Here is a 17,295-nt window from a genome sequence, read left to right on the forward strand (position 1 = left end):
AAATGAGATGAACACACCTTGCGTCATGAACAAGGTTAAGTAGTCCAAAACTGCGGCATACGCCTAAATCAGCCATCCGGCTGACACGACAGCTAGCTTAGTCTGGATCAGCCTTTTCAGGCTGACCAGGCTGGTCTAAATCAGCCTCCTAGGTTAACACGGCCACTCCTCCTTACATTGCGGCATATGCCTAAATCAGCCATCAGGCTGACACGGCCGCTAGCTGAGTCAGAACGTCAGCCTTCTCAGGATGACAGGACTCGCCTAAATCTGTTAAGTAGGCTGACACGGCAAATTTCCTAAAAATAGGGAAAATAAATAACAGGCACATGATATGTAAGCTAAAGCCTTGCCAAACTATGACAAGGGGCATTTCAAAATATGGCCAAAGTACGGCCCCAAGTTTAACCGCCACCCTGGCGGAGCATCCACGGAAAGAGTTTTAAAACTTACAAAGTCTGCCACCTCTCGGCCAGACTGCCAAAAAGTTCATCAAAACATAAAAATATTTAATTATCGGTTACATTAATGGCCTCCATCTCTGGCATCTTCTCTGCCAGCTGACCTCCCGTTTCAGATACCACACCAGCATGTGCATCCTCAGCCGCCATAGCTCCCTGAGCTCCGTCAGCAGCATCCTGGGACATTCCAGCTCCATCCCCAGCAGCTTGTCCAGCCAGCGCAGGAGAATTCACCTTCCCAACTTCAGGCACCAGCACACTCAGATCAGGTTGGGTGGGGTAGAGCATCTCTAGCTGCTTCTCCTCTTCCTCTATAGCCTGCTGGGTAGAAGCCTCCATGAGAGCAGCACGCATCCCGCTGATCGTTCCCTGCCAGGTAGCATAGGCAACAACATTGGTGGCCAGGGAGATCAGCTCACTGATCTTCTCATCAGAGCGCTTGAGGGAGCCAGAGAAAGTGTTGCACACCGCCTGAGTGCGAGCCACTGATCGGCCACATCCTTCAGCCTTCTTCTTGGTGACAATGCAAGCTCGGTCTTCGACTCCACCACACGCTCCTTCGAATCGGCCCATTGCTGCGCCGATCGCAATAGTCCCCTTCAGCTCCTGGTTCTTGGCGTTGGTGGCACGGCTAGTAGTCTGCACTATGTTGATCATTTTCCTATTGTAAAGTGCAGACTGGAGGGTCTGGGGCAGGAAAATCAGAAGTCATCAAGAAAGTCGAGAGATAAGATCTAAACAAGAGAAGACAAACGGGTAGAGGACGAAGAATATTTACCATGAAGGCATTGTGCACGTCATTCTCAGCCATCTCCTCTGGGGAGAACTCTGAGAACGTCTCCTCAACAGGAGGGAAGAGCAGCTGGTCAATCTCCGGCCAGTACGACACTTTGTCCACATTCCCAAAGCCCTCTGGGAAATGAGCAATGATGCCTCCACTAGATGAAGCCCGAGGACTGGCAGGAGGAGTCGGCGGATGACGGGATAACAGGTCGACCTCCAAGGGCTCACGTAAAGCAGAACTGGAAAATGTGGGAGGAGTCTGGAAGGAAGCAGCAGGAGCACTCCTCTTGGAGGCAGAGGCCACATCAGGGCTGGCAGAAGGTCTTTTTCTTTTGGCACTTTGGAGGATGATTTCCAACTGATCAACTTTTGAACCTGCAAGCATATATAGCCTCGATTTACATAATGCTTAAAACATCAGCAGAAACATCATGCAAATGAAAGCGGTTGTAGAAGCCTTACCAAAGACATACTTGTGAGTGACGAGGAGGATTGGAGGAGGCGCAGTGAAAAACCGGGAGCGGATCCGGAAACTTTCTCTCGATTCGAGATGTTTGAATGGTTCTGTTGCAGCGGGGATCTTGGCACCAATACGGGTAAGGTCACAGGGGCCTGCAAGAAGACGATGAAGTAAGCTAGTAAGCAGCAAGATAAAATAAATCAGGTGACAGGAAGGCTACTTACTCGAAGTTAGAACCCATTTCTCGAAAATATAATCAGCAGGAGGCTGGACGGAGTCCTTCCTCACGTAGAAGAAGTCCTCACACCATTTCTCATCACGGGATTTTGACGCGTGTTTGAAGGGAGCCTCTCCACGGCCCCGGAATGAGAATTGACCCCTGCCCAGGGATCTGATGTTGTACATATGGGCTAGGTCGCCCAGAGTGACAGATTTACCAGTATTCTGACCGGCGGCAAGAGAATAGAGAAGAACTCTCCAAATGGCAGCAGAAATTTGTGCCATGGCAAAGTTGTTGGTGAAGATGAAGTCTTGGACGAGTTTAGGGAAAGGAAAACGGAGGTCGTATCTAAATGGGTACAGGTAAAAACTAACCCACCCTGGACGGAGGGCGTCGGCTTTTTGCCCCGGTTCAGGGATGGCGATATCCACCCCGTCACCAAGACCAAGCAGATTCTTGATCATGGGAATGTCGGCCGGAGTTAAAGCAGAATCACAGTAATGAGGATGCTTAAAAACTCCCCGAGAAGGAAAGGTTGGGTCAAGATTACGGTCGAAGGGTGTGGAGGTTGATGAAGATTGTCGAGTTTTACCCATGGTGGAGAGAGAAAATGGAAATTAAAGAAGAAAGGAGGAAGAATTACCTGATGAAGGAGACGGAGGAAGAGGAACAGTGAAGTCGGCGAAGAACAAAGAAGAAGGAAGGTTGAGGGTTTAAGAGAGAGGAGTATTTTTTGAAATGATTTATTAATGAAAGTGGAAGATGGACGTTGGAGTTATAAAGAGGAGAGAGGGAGTTGGGTGCGAGAAAAGAGGAATAGGGCGGCTGAAATGATGGATTGCATGGGAAGGAGTGTAAAAGACCGGCTTAGGGTTTTTAGCATTTGGTTACGTAAATTCCTTGCTCGATACTTGAAAGCGTACTTCACAAGAAATTTGGGGCAAACTGTTTGGGCTAAAAATAGCACAACAAAGAAGGCCCACTTAATAAAATAAAAGCTATGGAAGGAGTGATAAGGAGGAAGGAAGCCCGCGGTTAGAGAAAAGGGAAACGGGCTCAAGGGAGAACAGGAGCCCATTATAGAAGGTGTCCGAATTAAGGAAAGAGGAGTTAGGGAGAAGTTAGGGAGAAGTTAGGGAGATCAGGGAGAATTGGGAAAGGCGTCCGAGTTTGGAAAGAGTCCTTATGGAAATTATATTCCCTTTCCATATTCGAGGTAGGACATATCTAGGGTTCTTACCCTATAAATAGCCAAAGGAGCAAATCAAGAAAGGCATTCATTCAACACATCCGCATTCACACATTCACATTCAGGAACACATCAACACCGCGGCATATTATTGTACTCAAATATACGTTCATCCAAGATCTTGCAGGCCTGACACCTAGGGCCAGCAGGATTAGCCTTGTGCCACAATTGTAATCATCCTCCTACTCATATAGTGCAATACTTGGCAGGGTACCGTCTCTCCCGCGGTTGTTCCCACATTGGGTTTTCCGCGTCACCAAATCTTACGTGTCAATTTACATTACGCACTTTATTTTTCTATTTACTTATTGATATACGAACGATCTTACAATCAACCAACGAAAAAGACTACATTGACCCTAATTAATCGACTTGGGTAAAAATACCTAAACAGATACCCCGGGCCAGGGATTGGCGGGATGAATGGGTGTTTTGGGTGATGAGCTCAGTTGTATTGGCATTATATATCATATCATTTCACTTTGACTTGTTGTTGGTTATTCCTACTCAACCATTGGTTGACGTGTTTGCTTTTGTGTCAAAATAAAATTGATGCCTGCTTTAATTGATGACATCCTGTGGTGAACCATTTAATATTCCCGAATAAATGGGGGTGTTACAACAAGTGAAGGAAGGTGACCTTACTTGTGCTCAATATTTCGAACCAACCTACAATGTAAGGGACATTGTTTTTCTTATAAATCTCTTATTTTGTTATGCATGCACTAGATCTAAAGAACTAGAAATTCAAATTTTAATTTGTTTACTATTAGAAGAGTCTAATAATAGGTATATGAACCTAACAAGTGGTATCAGAGCATAAGGATGTTGCATGCATAATCGGTTATTGTTTTTCCCAGTTAAAAAGTTAACATATAAAACTAAAAATTTGTGATTTATAAGTATAAGCCACGAAATCATCATGCATGTTATATTCTGGTCCTAAAATATTTTTAGGTAATTTTTATGATTTATGGAAATTTATTGCTCATTTTAAGGATTTTTGGTCATTTTATTACATTTTTATGACTAAAATGGGAATTAAGATGCTAAAAATAGTTAAACTAAGTTTTTGACCTTGAAAATTTTATATGACCTCACATGCATATTTTACAAGTTGTGTGTAAAATCTCGTATTAATTCGATTAATATTGCATGTTTTATGATTTTTATGAGATAAAAATGGATTAAAGGAGGTAAAATGGTTAAAAATAGTTAAACTTCGAATTGGGCCATGAAACTTTAATATGTTGTCAAATGCATGATTTACAAAGTTTATGTAAATGTCGAGATTAAATGATCTCATTTAGCATGATTTATGAATTTTTAGAGTAAAAAATGGCATAAATAGTGGTTATTTTAGCATAAATAGCTAAAACGATTTGCATGGTATGAGAAAATTATTTTAGGTTGTATAAATATACCACTAATCAGATCTAAGGTTGTAAAGTTGATTGGATTAATTTTTGGATACTTTAGATGTTTTATGAGATAAAACCGATAAAATACAACTATATTTTCTCAAAATTAATTCGAAAATTTTAACCATGATTTTTGACATTATGAGTGTCATGGAATTATTCCAGAATGTTCAGAAATTTAAAATTCAAATTTTAAAATTTTTATGATTTAATTTGGATTTATTTCATATATATTATTATTTTAAGGTAAAAAATGAGCATAAAATTAAATCAAGTTGAATTATTGTCAATAATTGAGTGATGACTAATTTTTGAGTCCTAAAAAGTGTTACGATAATTAACTTGAGCTTAGATGTGATTTAAGTGTTAATTTGTGATTTTAAGAAGTTACGATCACGCATTTCCATAAAATCGGATTATATAAACGATACAAGTTAAATAGGGCGATTTGGCACATAATTTGGCATGATAGGTACATATTATAATGCTGCATATTTCAATTGTTGAATGTCTTTTATTTATATAATTTTGAATTATGTAATTTTGTCTTAGTATGGCCTTAGTTTTAATCGATATTACCCGTAATGAAAGGGAATATTGATTCGGTTGTAATTTAATGTGATCTCGTATCACTTTTATTTCATTAGTTTTTCCATTTTACAAATGTATAATAGGAATAGTTTTGTATTTTTATTATTATTTGTAATTATGGAGCTTCTTCAAGACGGTGCCATTCGGAAAGGCGATCCGACGAAGACAGTAATCTTAGGAGGCGTGCCACTTGAAGATTCAAGGGACCAAAGGAGTTGGTTTCCGAATATGTAATAGTTTATTTGATTTTATATTTTTAGGAAGGCCATACTAGGAATTTTATTATTGCTTTGCATTTCTTTTAATATGTTACATGCATTGCCAAATCGCCATAACAACACATGCATATCATATCGATTCATCGACCATGTCAATTATAATTATCGTAGTTCACTGCTTTAGTTAACTTAAAACGTGATAGATAATAAATTGACAAGACCTCTCACATATAATAATTGAGAAATAGCCTTATCAAATAGTAGAAACCATGAATTCCAATTTCATAAGGGAGTTAATTCGGCTTCACCGTAATACAAACCTTGTTACGTTGGGTAAGTGGGTAATAAAATGTTATTACATCGAATTTTGGATTGAGCTCAACGGAAGTATTCGTGACCGTAGTCGCATGTTTTCCGGGCTAAAGATGAAAATTAGAGTAATTTTTATCAACCGAGAGTTCTAAAAGTAGAATCGATTAAGAGGTTAATCCACCAAGTTACATTAATAAGGGATGACTCGGCTCACCATACCCGTATTAATATGAATTTGGATCTCGGAATCATTTATGTTAGTTGAGTAGAGATCACTACATAGATGCTTAAATACTTGTATTAAAATATACGAGTCCTATAAAACGATAGATGTTCATTAATTCCTTCATTTCCTATTTTGTAGTCAAAATTGTTTTATCAATCGCAATGATAACTCCAATAACGTCCGCAACCAGTAGTTCCAACACGCTCACTAATGTGTCATGGCTCCGATCCTTCATGGATCGATGTAAGTTAGAAAAGAATGGGTCCAATTTCGCTGATTGGGACGCGCAACTTCGCTTGGCCGCGGAGGGTGACGACAAGCTTCGTTACCTTACCGAGGCATCTCCCACCGAACCTAATGCTAGGTCCACCGCCGCCACTAGGCAAGCCTATGAGTTTTACCAAAAGGAGTCGGCCGCGATCAAAAATGTGTTGATCTTTGCTATGGAGGCCGAAATCCAAAGAAGTGCTATAAAGATTAGCACCGCTCATGAGATCTACATGAAGCTAGTGAACATGTTTTCACGAGCTCCTAGGGTCATACAATATGAGGCGGCTTCCGCATTCTTTGATCTTAACATTAAGGAGGGCCAAAAAGTTAGCCCTCATGTGCTCAAGTTGATGGAGCATGTTGAGACCTTGAAAATGCATAAGGTGGAGATTCCCAATGAACTCGTGATTGATCGCATCCTTCATTCCCTCAACAAAATCAAAGCATATGGTCAATTCCGGGTGAATTTCAATATGCAAGATAAGAAGGTCTCCCTTGATGAGTTGCACAAAATGCTTGTGCAAGCCGAAAGGGACATGGAGCTAAGTGTTAGCACCACCAAGGATGTGCTCAATGTCAATCATAAGAGCAAGGGAACCTTCAAGAAAAGCGGGAAAAAGGAAAAGAAGCGAACTCCCAACAGGAAGAAAGATAAAGCTTGTGAAGCTAGTTCCTCCCAGCCCAAGTACAGTGCCTCCTCCGGGGACAAGTGCCACTATTGTTGTGGAGTTGGGCATTGGAAGAGAAACTGTTCAAAATATCTTGGCGATATCAAAGCTGGAAAGGTTATTCCAGTAGGTATATAACTATCCCTATCTTTTATGTTTCAATCTCAACCTTGGTATGATGATACAAGTTGTGATGATCACCCTTTTTATTGTAAATAGGGGCTCCTAGCAAGGACAAAGGCAAGGAGAAGCAAGCTTAGAGGATCATGTGGGAAGCTAGAGTAGCCAACCGTGGTGATGGATCAATGGAAGCTTGGCTTTAATTTGCTTTGTCTTTAATTTTATGATGTATTTGAAGTTTTTAGAACTATTTTGATTTCCTTGTGTGACTTGGAAATTGGTTTGTAATCCTTTAAACAATTGTTGTGCTTTGGATATTTGTGGCTTGGTTTTCAACCCAAATCACTTGTTTTATCACTTGTTCTAAAATCATCATCATAAATTACTTGCATAGTGAAACATTAGATAGACAACTTAAATTGATAAAATAGACGATTATGATGATTATATCATTATATGCCCATAAGCTATGAATTTGATTCTCCTTATATCATTGTTACTAAATGTAACAACTTACTTATGTAAGTACAATTATAAAGTTGTGATGAGCTATTGAACTCATAAAGTAGGGAATTTACGATACCATACGGACACATTATTCTAAACGGATGGTCAACCATGAGATACCTAGAATAGAGAGTCTATTAAACAGATGACATGGATAAGACTCGTATATTACATGAATCAAACTGACATGTTCGCAATGGCCTTTTGAAAGCTAATACATAGTCTAGATAAATTCCTAAAATTCCACCATATATATGTTTGTAACTCACAAAGCTATCTCTCAAGAAGATAGATGTATTTCTGAGAGATAGAGTGGGAGTAGATTGGATCGTTACAAACATGTCTTATAGTGTTACTTTGTGAAAGTAATGAAACTATAGAGTGGGGGCATAGTTCAGTGGGAGTTTATCGCACATGTCTTATTGTTTAAAAATATTACTATGTGAAAGTGATAGTATTATGACCTTGTTACATACGAGCCGAAGCATTACAATCCGAAAATTGTTACTCAATAGTAGATTTACTTTAAAGTGAGGGTCTCTTTAAAGGTAAATAGAGCTTTAGAGTACTCAAATGCATAAGATTGACATAAAGATGTTGATCAAGATTAACTATGTTAGGATCTGCTGCACTTCATTTTAATGAAGAGTGACAAATAAAAATTCGCTTTTCTAAAATGGGAATTTAGAGAAGGAAGTGTTTGGAACACAAAACCTTAGATAAAGATCTAAGAGTCCTAACATCTTATGCGTAGCTTTCTTAAATGATCCTAGGATGGTCTTATGCAAGCATTAAAGGATTATACTTTTCGTTCATGTGATAATAGTGAATGGTTTCATTCACATGATTGAAGAATCATGATTATACATGAAGTTAAGTGGGAGCTAGAATTATTTATCCATGTCTTATATGTTGATAAACATATTACTTATTGAGAATAATGTACCAATGCTCTCTTCTGTGAAAGAGTGATTGGAGACTTGGAAAAGGATGCAAAGTATTCTAGATTTTGAATCTATGAGAGAGAATATTGGCATAGAGTTGAGAGTCTTATAAGGATAAGATCTTTCATATCTGTTGTACATCAACAAGGTTAAAATAGGCTATTCATGTTGATAGAAGTGGAAATACTGTGACGGAGTTATAGTCATTCACTGAACCTATTAAGTTGTTGATCACATGTAATCGATTGCTAATGTTTCCGCCATTAGAACGATCATGTATGCCAACAGACGCACGTGCTGTGATGAACCGTATTATAGGAGCATAATAAATCAATAACAAGTTAATTCATAAGATGGCCTTGTGAAAGCCTTAAAGAACAATTGAAGACTTGTTCATATGTTTGGATGATAAACTAAATTAAGTGTTGAAGGGTTGCACAAACTTTAGTTTCCAAACTTAAAGGGATTTGTTGAAATCCCATGATGACTTGTTGACTAAGGAGTAAGAGACTAAAAAGGTGTTTTAGTTTCACGCATTGCAAATACTACAAAAGGAATCTAGGTAAATTGTGATAGAATTGTCAACGTAGGGATTAAGGGTGAATCCCTTTACAAATGACTTTATTACAAGTTATGCGATAATAGTGGGAGCATGTTTCAAGTTAAAGAGCCCAAGTCTGGTAAGAGGACTAGACAAATACTTAGAGATAAATTCAAATTATTAGAAATAACATTGAATAGAAGGAAATAGCAATTGACAGAGTTGGAATATATGGATATAGGGTATATCTGTTTGCCAAGCTTTTATTGCATTTTAACTAGTGTATATAATACACTAAAGATTATAAGATATGAAGTAGTAACAGTGTATTGACTATTCATATCTGATAATCGCATTTATCGTTTGAGTTTCATTAAACTCACCCGTTACCTTGTCGTATCCAAATGGGTTGTAGAGACAAATTGAACCCCATTAAAGTGAACTGGATTGACATGGTATTCACCCCTAGTTACTTATATGAGGTGACATCTCGAAGTGACTAGAGTGTGATGCGATTGATAGCAAGTTCAAGTGCCATAGAGTCATATGGGATGACTAGTCGATCACATAGGCAGACTGTATGGGACACTCTGTCGGGCAGTGACCGCTTATAGAGTTCAGGTAATTCATATAGCCTGGTCGTGGCAAGAGCTACTATAGTATTCTTATGAGTCAATTCTTTTGACTAGAGACTATTCGCCCAAGTTGGCACAAATTTCCGATTAGCTTTGATTTATACTCTACGACTTCGTAAATGAGGTCAAACTGGGTACATTTTGGGTTATGATGAACTGTGGCTGAACAAAGGGAATAGTGCAATAGGAATTTCCCACCCCTTGTCAGGGTTGTTTGAAATCTCAAGGCCACTCTAGGAGTAGTTAACTGGAAATGCGTGGCCACGCTCGGAAGGTATCTATGGTAGATAATTCCGGTCAGACAGTTACTCTCCAGATCGAGGAAACCACTCAAGATATGATCAAATGTAAGTACGACCTGCAAGACACCTTGCATTGAGTGGGAGATTGTTGGAAAATGTGTCCTCAATAATAGTGCGATCACATGATTTAATATCAAAATTAAATCTCATATTAAGAATACGTGTGGGATGATTTATTATATAATCAACGGATCGTCATTAATCGGTAATGATTAGCTGACTGGAGTTTGACATTACTGTCGTGTGACGGTGGTGGTCAGTTGATCCCTTAAGGTCACACCTAAAGGACAATCCCTTAATGGATAAATTGATTAATTGTATGACAATACAAGGTAATCAATTCCTTAAAATTAAATAATTTATATGTGAGAGAGAATATTGATATCTTATTGTAATGGGATTAAATAAGATTTGTTTTAGTAATAAAAATGCTTTATTACTAAAATTGTTTATTGTTTGAGAAACGATAGAGATATGAATGAATGGTTAATTATAATTATAAGGTGTTCTTAATTATAATTATATGACCCATTTTATTTATGTGATCAATTATCACTAGTCAATTTGTTGTATGTAATTTAATTAATTTGTAAAATGATATTTATGTGATAAATATGCATTAAATTAATTAATAACATGTAACATACTACATGTGACATATTGTGTGACAAATGACAAATTGACAAAATAAAATGGTACGGTACCATTTTATGTGTATGGACCGAATGGAGGGAGTAGTGATGGTGTGAGGTTGATTTATTTTATGATAAATAATTATAGCTATATGCTTTATAGCCTTACACCTACACTTACATGTCTTACACATCTAATGCATTGTGAAGACAAAAAGAAAAAGGCACAAGATGCCTTCCTTGGCCTCTTCCCACCGGTTGCATGCTCTCTATATGAGAACATTTTGTTCTCATTTTTCTTAACTCATTCATTCATATTTTCCTACATGCAAAAACTCTTATTCTCTCCATTTCTGTAAAACAAGGTTTTGAGATTCACAAACATTTGTTCATCCATTCTAATATCACAATAAGATTACTAGTGTAGTAATAGTAATAATATTAGAATCATTTTAAGGGCACTAGTATAATAATCTAGTTAATTAGTATACTAGTTTAAGGGTAACTCTTGGGTGCAATCTAAGGAGGATGTCTATACTTGGGATCTTGGAGGATCATCCATTATATTAAGCTCAAGAACAAGTGAAGGAAGGTGACCTTACTTGTGCCCAATATTTCGAACCAACCTACAATGTAAGGGACATTGTTTTTCTTATAAATCTCTTATTTTGTTATGCATGCACTAGATCTAAAGAACTAGAAATTAAAATGTTAATTTGTTCACTATTAGAAGAGTCTAATAATAGGTATATGAACCTAACAGTATGAGCTGGATGAGGATACATGACCCCGAGCACCTCCTTGTGACTGAGCCCTTGACGGCGGCGGTAGTGGCATCGGACTTCGATGATGATGAGGAGGGTCCTACTCGGCAGTATTACCTCATTGATGATACTATTTTGGAGGTGATGCTAGAGCCGACTAAGAGGGATCAAGCTAGACCTGAGGACCGGCAACCTAGAGTGGGGAGGGGTTCGAGATGGGTGAGGGATAGAGTTGTTGAGACTTAGCCAGAGCAGCCCGTGCCTCCACAGCATCAGTTTCCCAGCTACCCTTCGTTCTTTAGTCCTGAGATGCGGGTGATTGAGCTCACGGAGAGGGTATCCGCCACTTTGACGCTCCAGAACCTATACGAGATGGCTTATGTGCAGGGCATTGGGACTGCCTCAGCCCAACCGGTGTGGTGGAGAGGTGTTGGAGATGATAGTGGAGTCTTCCACTCTTTTGGTGTGGATCCGACTACATGGGGGGAGCCTCAGAGTTACCCCTTTGGTTGTTTGGCACCGTGGCGAGTGGGAGCAGACTCAGGCACAGGCGCTACCACAGGCGAGGAGACAGGAGGAGCTGGCACATCCGGAGGAGGCGGAGACGAGGATATGGAGGAGCCGGCTTTGGAGTGATGTTGTTTCTTTTGTTTTATATTCGTTCCATGGACTTGTAGTTAGTCGGTACTTGGTTGGTTGGTACTTTTGATATACTTTGGTTTGTATTTTGCCATAATGCCGTATTTTGGATGACTTTAAAACTGGTTATGCAGGTGGATTGTTTTGGAAATGAAACTCCGACTTGGTTATGTTTCTTTGGCCTTGCAACGTATCTACTTGGAGGAGTGTGACCTGTGGTTACTCGATCGAGTGCCCTTCACTCGATCGAGTAACTGCAGATGCTAGTTAGAAATGCTCTCTGGACTCAGCGTACTCGATCGAGTAGCTGATGAACTCGATCGAGTAACATCAACTCGATCAAGTAGCCTTTGAGCTCGATCGAGTGCCTCTGTATGTCGGTTTTATTCGTTCTAAAATTGTTTTGGCCTTCATGCTTGTGTACTTTTTTGATAATATGTCCCTTTATTATTATTGGTAATGACATTGTTGTGTTTCAAAGTACGGTTTATACGGTGTAATTATGGTTTTGTGCTTCCACACTTTTTGGATGCCAAACTGAATTTCGGAAATGTTAAATGGTGGTTATAATTCTTGTTGCATGTTTTTTAATGTCGCGTAAGAAATTAATCGATGTCATGTATGATAATGGGATGACGGAATATGTAATTATGTGTTCACTTTTCCTATGGTTTAATATACAAAAGTCATATCTATGTAATGTCAATGAAGTACCATGTTCGTTGTGAGTCTCACCGTATAGTATAATTTGTTCGTAACGTCAATATGGAATAAAAGTTATCGCCGCGTGTAGTGATTAATGTTCGTCTTCAAGGTGAACTTCGGGGACGAAGTTCCTTTTTAAGAGGGGAAGAGTAATGTCGCATGGGAAAATGACAAAATTATGACAATCTCATAGTATTTTGAGCGGTTGTTTGAGTAATTGTTAGTGATTGTCGAATAATTGTTGGCAATTGTTGATTAAATTCGTCATGTGATTGTATTTCATGTCCGAGTAATGGTTCACACAGTTGTTAAGTAATTCATTTATCGCTGCATTATTGAGTAATATGAATGCTGTGGAATTAATTTGAAATAGAATGTTAATTGTTTCTTATATAAGTGGTTGATAGGTTACTGCATTTTGGTGATTGGTAACTAATGGTTGTTGGTAAATAGTTGATGGAGGAATAAACAGATAGTCGTGTTGGTTTATACTTGAGTAATGGCCTGTTGATGATTTGGTAGGAAGTCATGTTGAGTGATGTGTGCTAAGGTAGATGATGGTGATGGTTGATGAGCATTCATATCAGGGTGGTATTCATGAACGGTTGTACTTGTCCTTGTCAGAATGGATAGTTGTAGGTTGCCTTAGTTCCTTTTTGCCTTGTCGTGGGGGAAGTTTAGTTGAAATAATTCAACTATAACATCTATTTATACATGTATACAATCATCACATTATTCTACTCGCACTTACGCATATGTAAACTCAATCATTCGATATATGTTTACACTACACCAAACTTCTATTTAGCAATGTGATTACCACTTACTACTCAAGTTTGCTCAAAATTTCAAACACATCATAACAATTCATCAACCAAATATCAAACATAATTATGCCATGTCACAAGAATACGCAACAACATTCATCCATTGCATTCCGCAACATTACTTGACAACTTTTATTAACTAGAACGCATATAAAGACTCACAACTCATTATCATCATCACATTATTCAATACTCGTATGCAACTCCTCGCACATACACCATCTTTACCACATCCACACACACACTTCTAACAATTCACAACCCTTCAAAGTTCATCATTACTATTTGCACGCATTAGACATTACCATAGACTCCATCACAATTACTTCTAACCTATTTATCATACACATCTATGCACACAATTTCTGACTCGATATCCCCACACTCGGTGGCTGGCTTAAGCATATTGGGGCCATGATTTTGAAATGAGGGTGCCTTCTCACCCAAAATCAAGCATCAGCCGGGGCTCCCAACATACATACACCAGGTTCATTTTATTAGACTCACTACGTTCATTGGGCTCATTAGTTACAGGTTCTAAAATCATCGCTCTGATACCACTTTGTAACACCCCCATCTACCAAGGAGCCTTAACAAGACCTTCCCTAGCAGATAAGGACGTTACCATCTCGGTTGCCAGAGGACTGTAATAATCAAATGTCGATAAAAGAACTGTTATAATAAATTACAAGTGATTTAAACAAAATAAAAGATAGAACTCGTGATAACTATCAACTAGGTGAAATTATCACTGCCAAGACTCGTCCCTCCAAGCACCCAACTATGACCCAGACATCAACCTGCTAAGACTGACTGCTCACCATAGTAGATCACGGCAGACACAACACAAGAAGACAACACAGCAACACCACACAAGGTCAGTAACTGAAGGAATATTACTAAGGCAGGCACAACAAACGCAGTATCACGCATAAACCACCTCCTCCAATCACCAACACATATCTGACTGCGCGAAGGTCCAGTCTTGCCAGATTACCAATCGCAACCAGTAATCCACACCGCCAGTGGGGGACCGCAGCCGTTCCCACCTAAGCCCCGCTCATCTAATCCGAGTGATAACCCATGTTCCTTAATGTGCACATCCTCTTCTGTGGCGGGTTCCACAGAGGGCGAATCAAGGGCGTGAAGCCACTCCCACAAGTGACTCTACTCAGCCGAGGACGCACCTTGAGAACCACAGACAAACAATCACAATGACCAATCACAACCAATCCACAGCACTATCGACGATACTAAAACCAATTATACAATACAATCGACACACTAGACAACCAACAGTACTGAGTAGGAAAACCTACCTTTAGCAAACCGCAGCGATTCCGCGCGCGACCACAAGACAACAAGCAGCCACCATAACCACCTATAACAACCAGCATAACCATCTATTACTACTACCATAAACACAACTGAAACCAAGGGAGACGATGATGATGATGACAACTTACCTATACAAAGCAATCCGGCGTTAAGACCGCTACCCGACTCAAGCATCCTATCCCTATGGTGTAACCACTCTCAAAGGCCTCAAGGAGAGGAATCATGGTGAAGGAGAAGTGATATGACGGCATTTAGGTTTAGGAGGAAAGGTGGAGAAATGATTTGGATTTCACGATAACACGATTTATAATTCCCCGCTGAACTCATGTTACTCGATCAAGTAAACAACTTACTCGATCGAGTGACCTCTACTCGATCGAGTGACTAAGCTACTCGATCGAGTAGCCTCTGCTAGATCGAGTAACAAGAACTCAAAGGCTCACAACGTCAAAAAGGTTGACTCGTAAGGTTCCCGAAGGTCTGGATAGGTGTCTAAGGTCAGTCAACGACGGTCAACGGATCTCTAAAAGGACGGGTATTATAATTTATTACATCATAGTTTGTAGTTTACATTTCAATATGAGTAGCTAACTTTCCTTAGTCTAGGGACTAGGGAAGCCAAGCAATAACTAATATATGTAAAATGATAAATTAGGTTGATATAATATTGTCTAATTGTTTCTATCACATGTTTGTATCGTCATGATTAATCTTTTTTTAGATGCCTTATTCATTGATTAAGTTTGTTAATTCGTTCTATAAGTCGAGAGGCACGGAATCGGATTAGACTAAGCATGTGTAGTAGGATGACCTATTCATAAACGAGAGTTTCTCTAGGGCCCAGTCTATGGTTGACACTAATATCGATAGGTGGGTGTCTTTAAGCCTATACAATTGACAATGTTATTATTTACGAGTTTAGCATGAATATATATTTACAATTGTATGTGTGACACGACTCCCCTAGACTCCTTTAATCACATAGTTTACAACGTTTAATTTGCTATTAACAAACCAACTAACAAAACAAACCAATCGTAATCGACCTTGATAGAAGTCTACTCATAGCATTTCATAGCGCAATTCCAGTCTCCTTGTGTTCGACCCCTATTGCTACATTAATTTGTGTCTAGGGAATTTACCTTTGTTAGCAATGCGACATAGCCTATCAAATTTTGGCGCCGTTGCCGGGAAGCACGGTTTTATTGCATTTAGATTTGTTGATTTCTATCTTGTTTTCATTTGTTTTGAGGAACACTTGTTCCTTGAGACTGTTACTTATCATTTTCTATAGATTATTGTCTTATGCCCAGGTCTTCTCGTAGTGGAGATTTGATTTCACCGGATTCCGAGCTCGAGAAAACCTTTCGGAGAAGATGATGATTTTGGAAAGAAGTTAAAGAAGCCGCTTCTCCCATACAAGTTGAAAGTGCAAGAAAGTCTTACTTAGACGATATTAAATCTCTTAAAGAGGAGGATGTTTTTAGTTCATCATCTCCACCACCACCACCATCTCCAACAAAAAAGATGGTGAAACTTTCCGATCATTCCAAGCCCACCACGACTATGCTTCCGGCCGGTATTAAAACTACTCAAATTACCACGCCGGAATTCGAGATCAAACCGGCTTTCATTAGCCTTGTGGAGAGGAAGCAATTTGGGGGAAGTCCTTTGGAGGATCCCAATTTGCATGTGCAAAACTTCTGCGATTATTGCTCCATGATTTAGCAAATGGGCGTCACTCAAGCCCAAATAAGGGAAATACTTTTCCCTTTCTCTTTGAAGGACAAGGCAAAGCTATGGATCAATAGCCTTGATTGCACCGCCATGGGAATCACAAATTGGGAGACATTGGCTCTTGCTTTCTATCAAAAGTTTTTTTCCACCGGAGAAAACTTAAACCTTGAGGAGCCAAATCACCGGATTCCGTCAACAAGCTATTGAAAGCTTATATGAAGCTTGGGAGAGGTACAAAGAGTTGCAAAGGCAATGCCCACATCATGGGTTGGATGCTTGGTTCCCAGCTATAACATTCTACAATGGATGTTGTGCCAAGTCCCAAAGGATTCTCGATTCCACCAACAATGGGCGGTTTGATCAAATTGACACCGATATTTCTCATGACACAATCGAATCCATGGCCATACATGACGCGCAATATGTCAATTCCCGAAGTGTGCCACTCAAGGTTAAGGAGGAATCCGATAATCCTGTCTTGTTAGCTCAAATTACCTTACTCCAACAACAATTAGCGGAACGAGATGCTAGGGATTCTCAATAACTCAATGTCGTGTCCTCTATTAGCCAAATCATTGTTTGTGAAGGTTGCGGGGGTGCGGGTCATTATGCCGCTCATTGCCAAGCTACTATGGAGGAGGTATGCGCTTATCAAACTTTTAGACAAAATTCATATCCACCGGGTACATTTTCAAATACTTATAACACGAATTCAAGATTTCACC

General features: G+C 39.3%; 1 non-coding gene across 1 annotated transcript; it reads right to left on the reverse strand.

Annotated features, from left to right (window-relative positions):
- Positions 1–16,732: 16,732 nt before the first annotated feature.
- LOC141624240 (small nucleolar RNA R71) lies at positions 16,733–16,840 on the reverse strand. The gene has a single exon (XR_012534054.1). It is a non-coding gene; the product is annotated as a small nucleolar RNA R71 (small nucleolar RNA).
- Positions 16,841–17,295: the final 455 nt, after the last annotated feature.

The sequence above is a fragment of the Silene latifolia genome, chromosome 1 (genome assembly GCF_048544455.1).
Source record: "Silene latifolia isolate original U9 population chromosome 1, ASM4854445v1, whole genome shotgun sequence".
NCBI lineage: Eukaryota > Viridiplantae > Streptophyta > Magnoliopsida > Caryophyllales > Caryophyllaceae > Silene > Silene latifolia.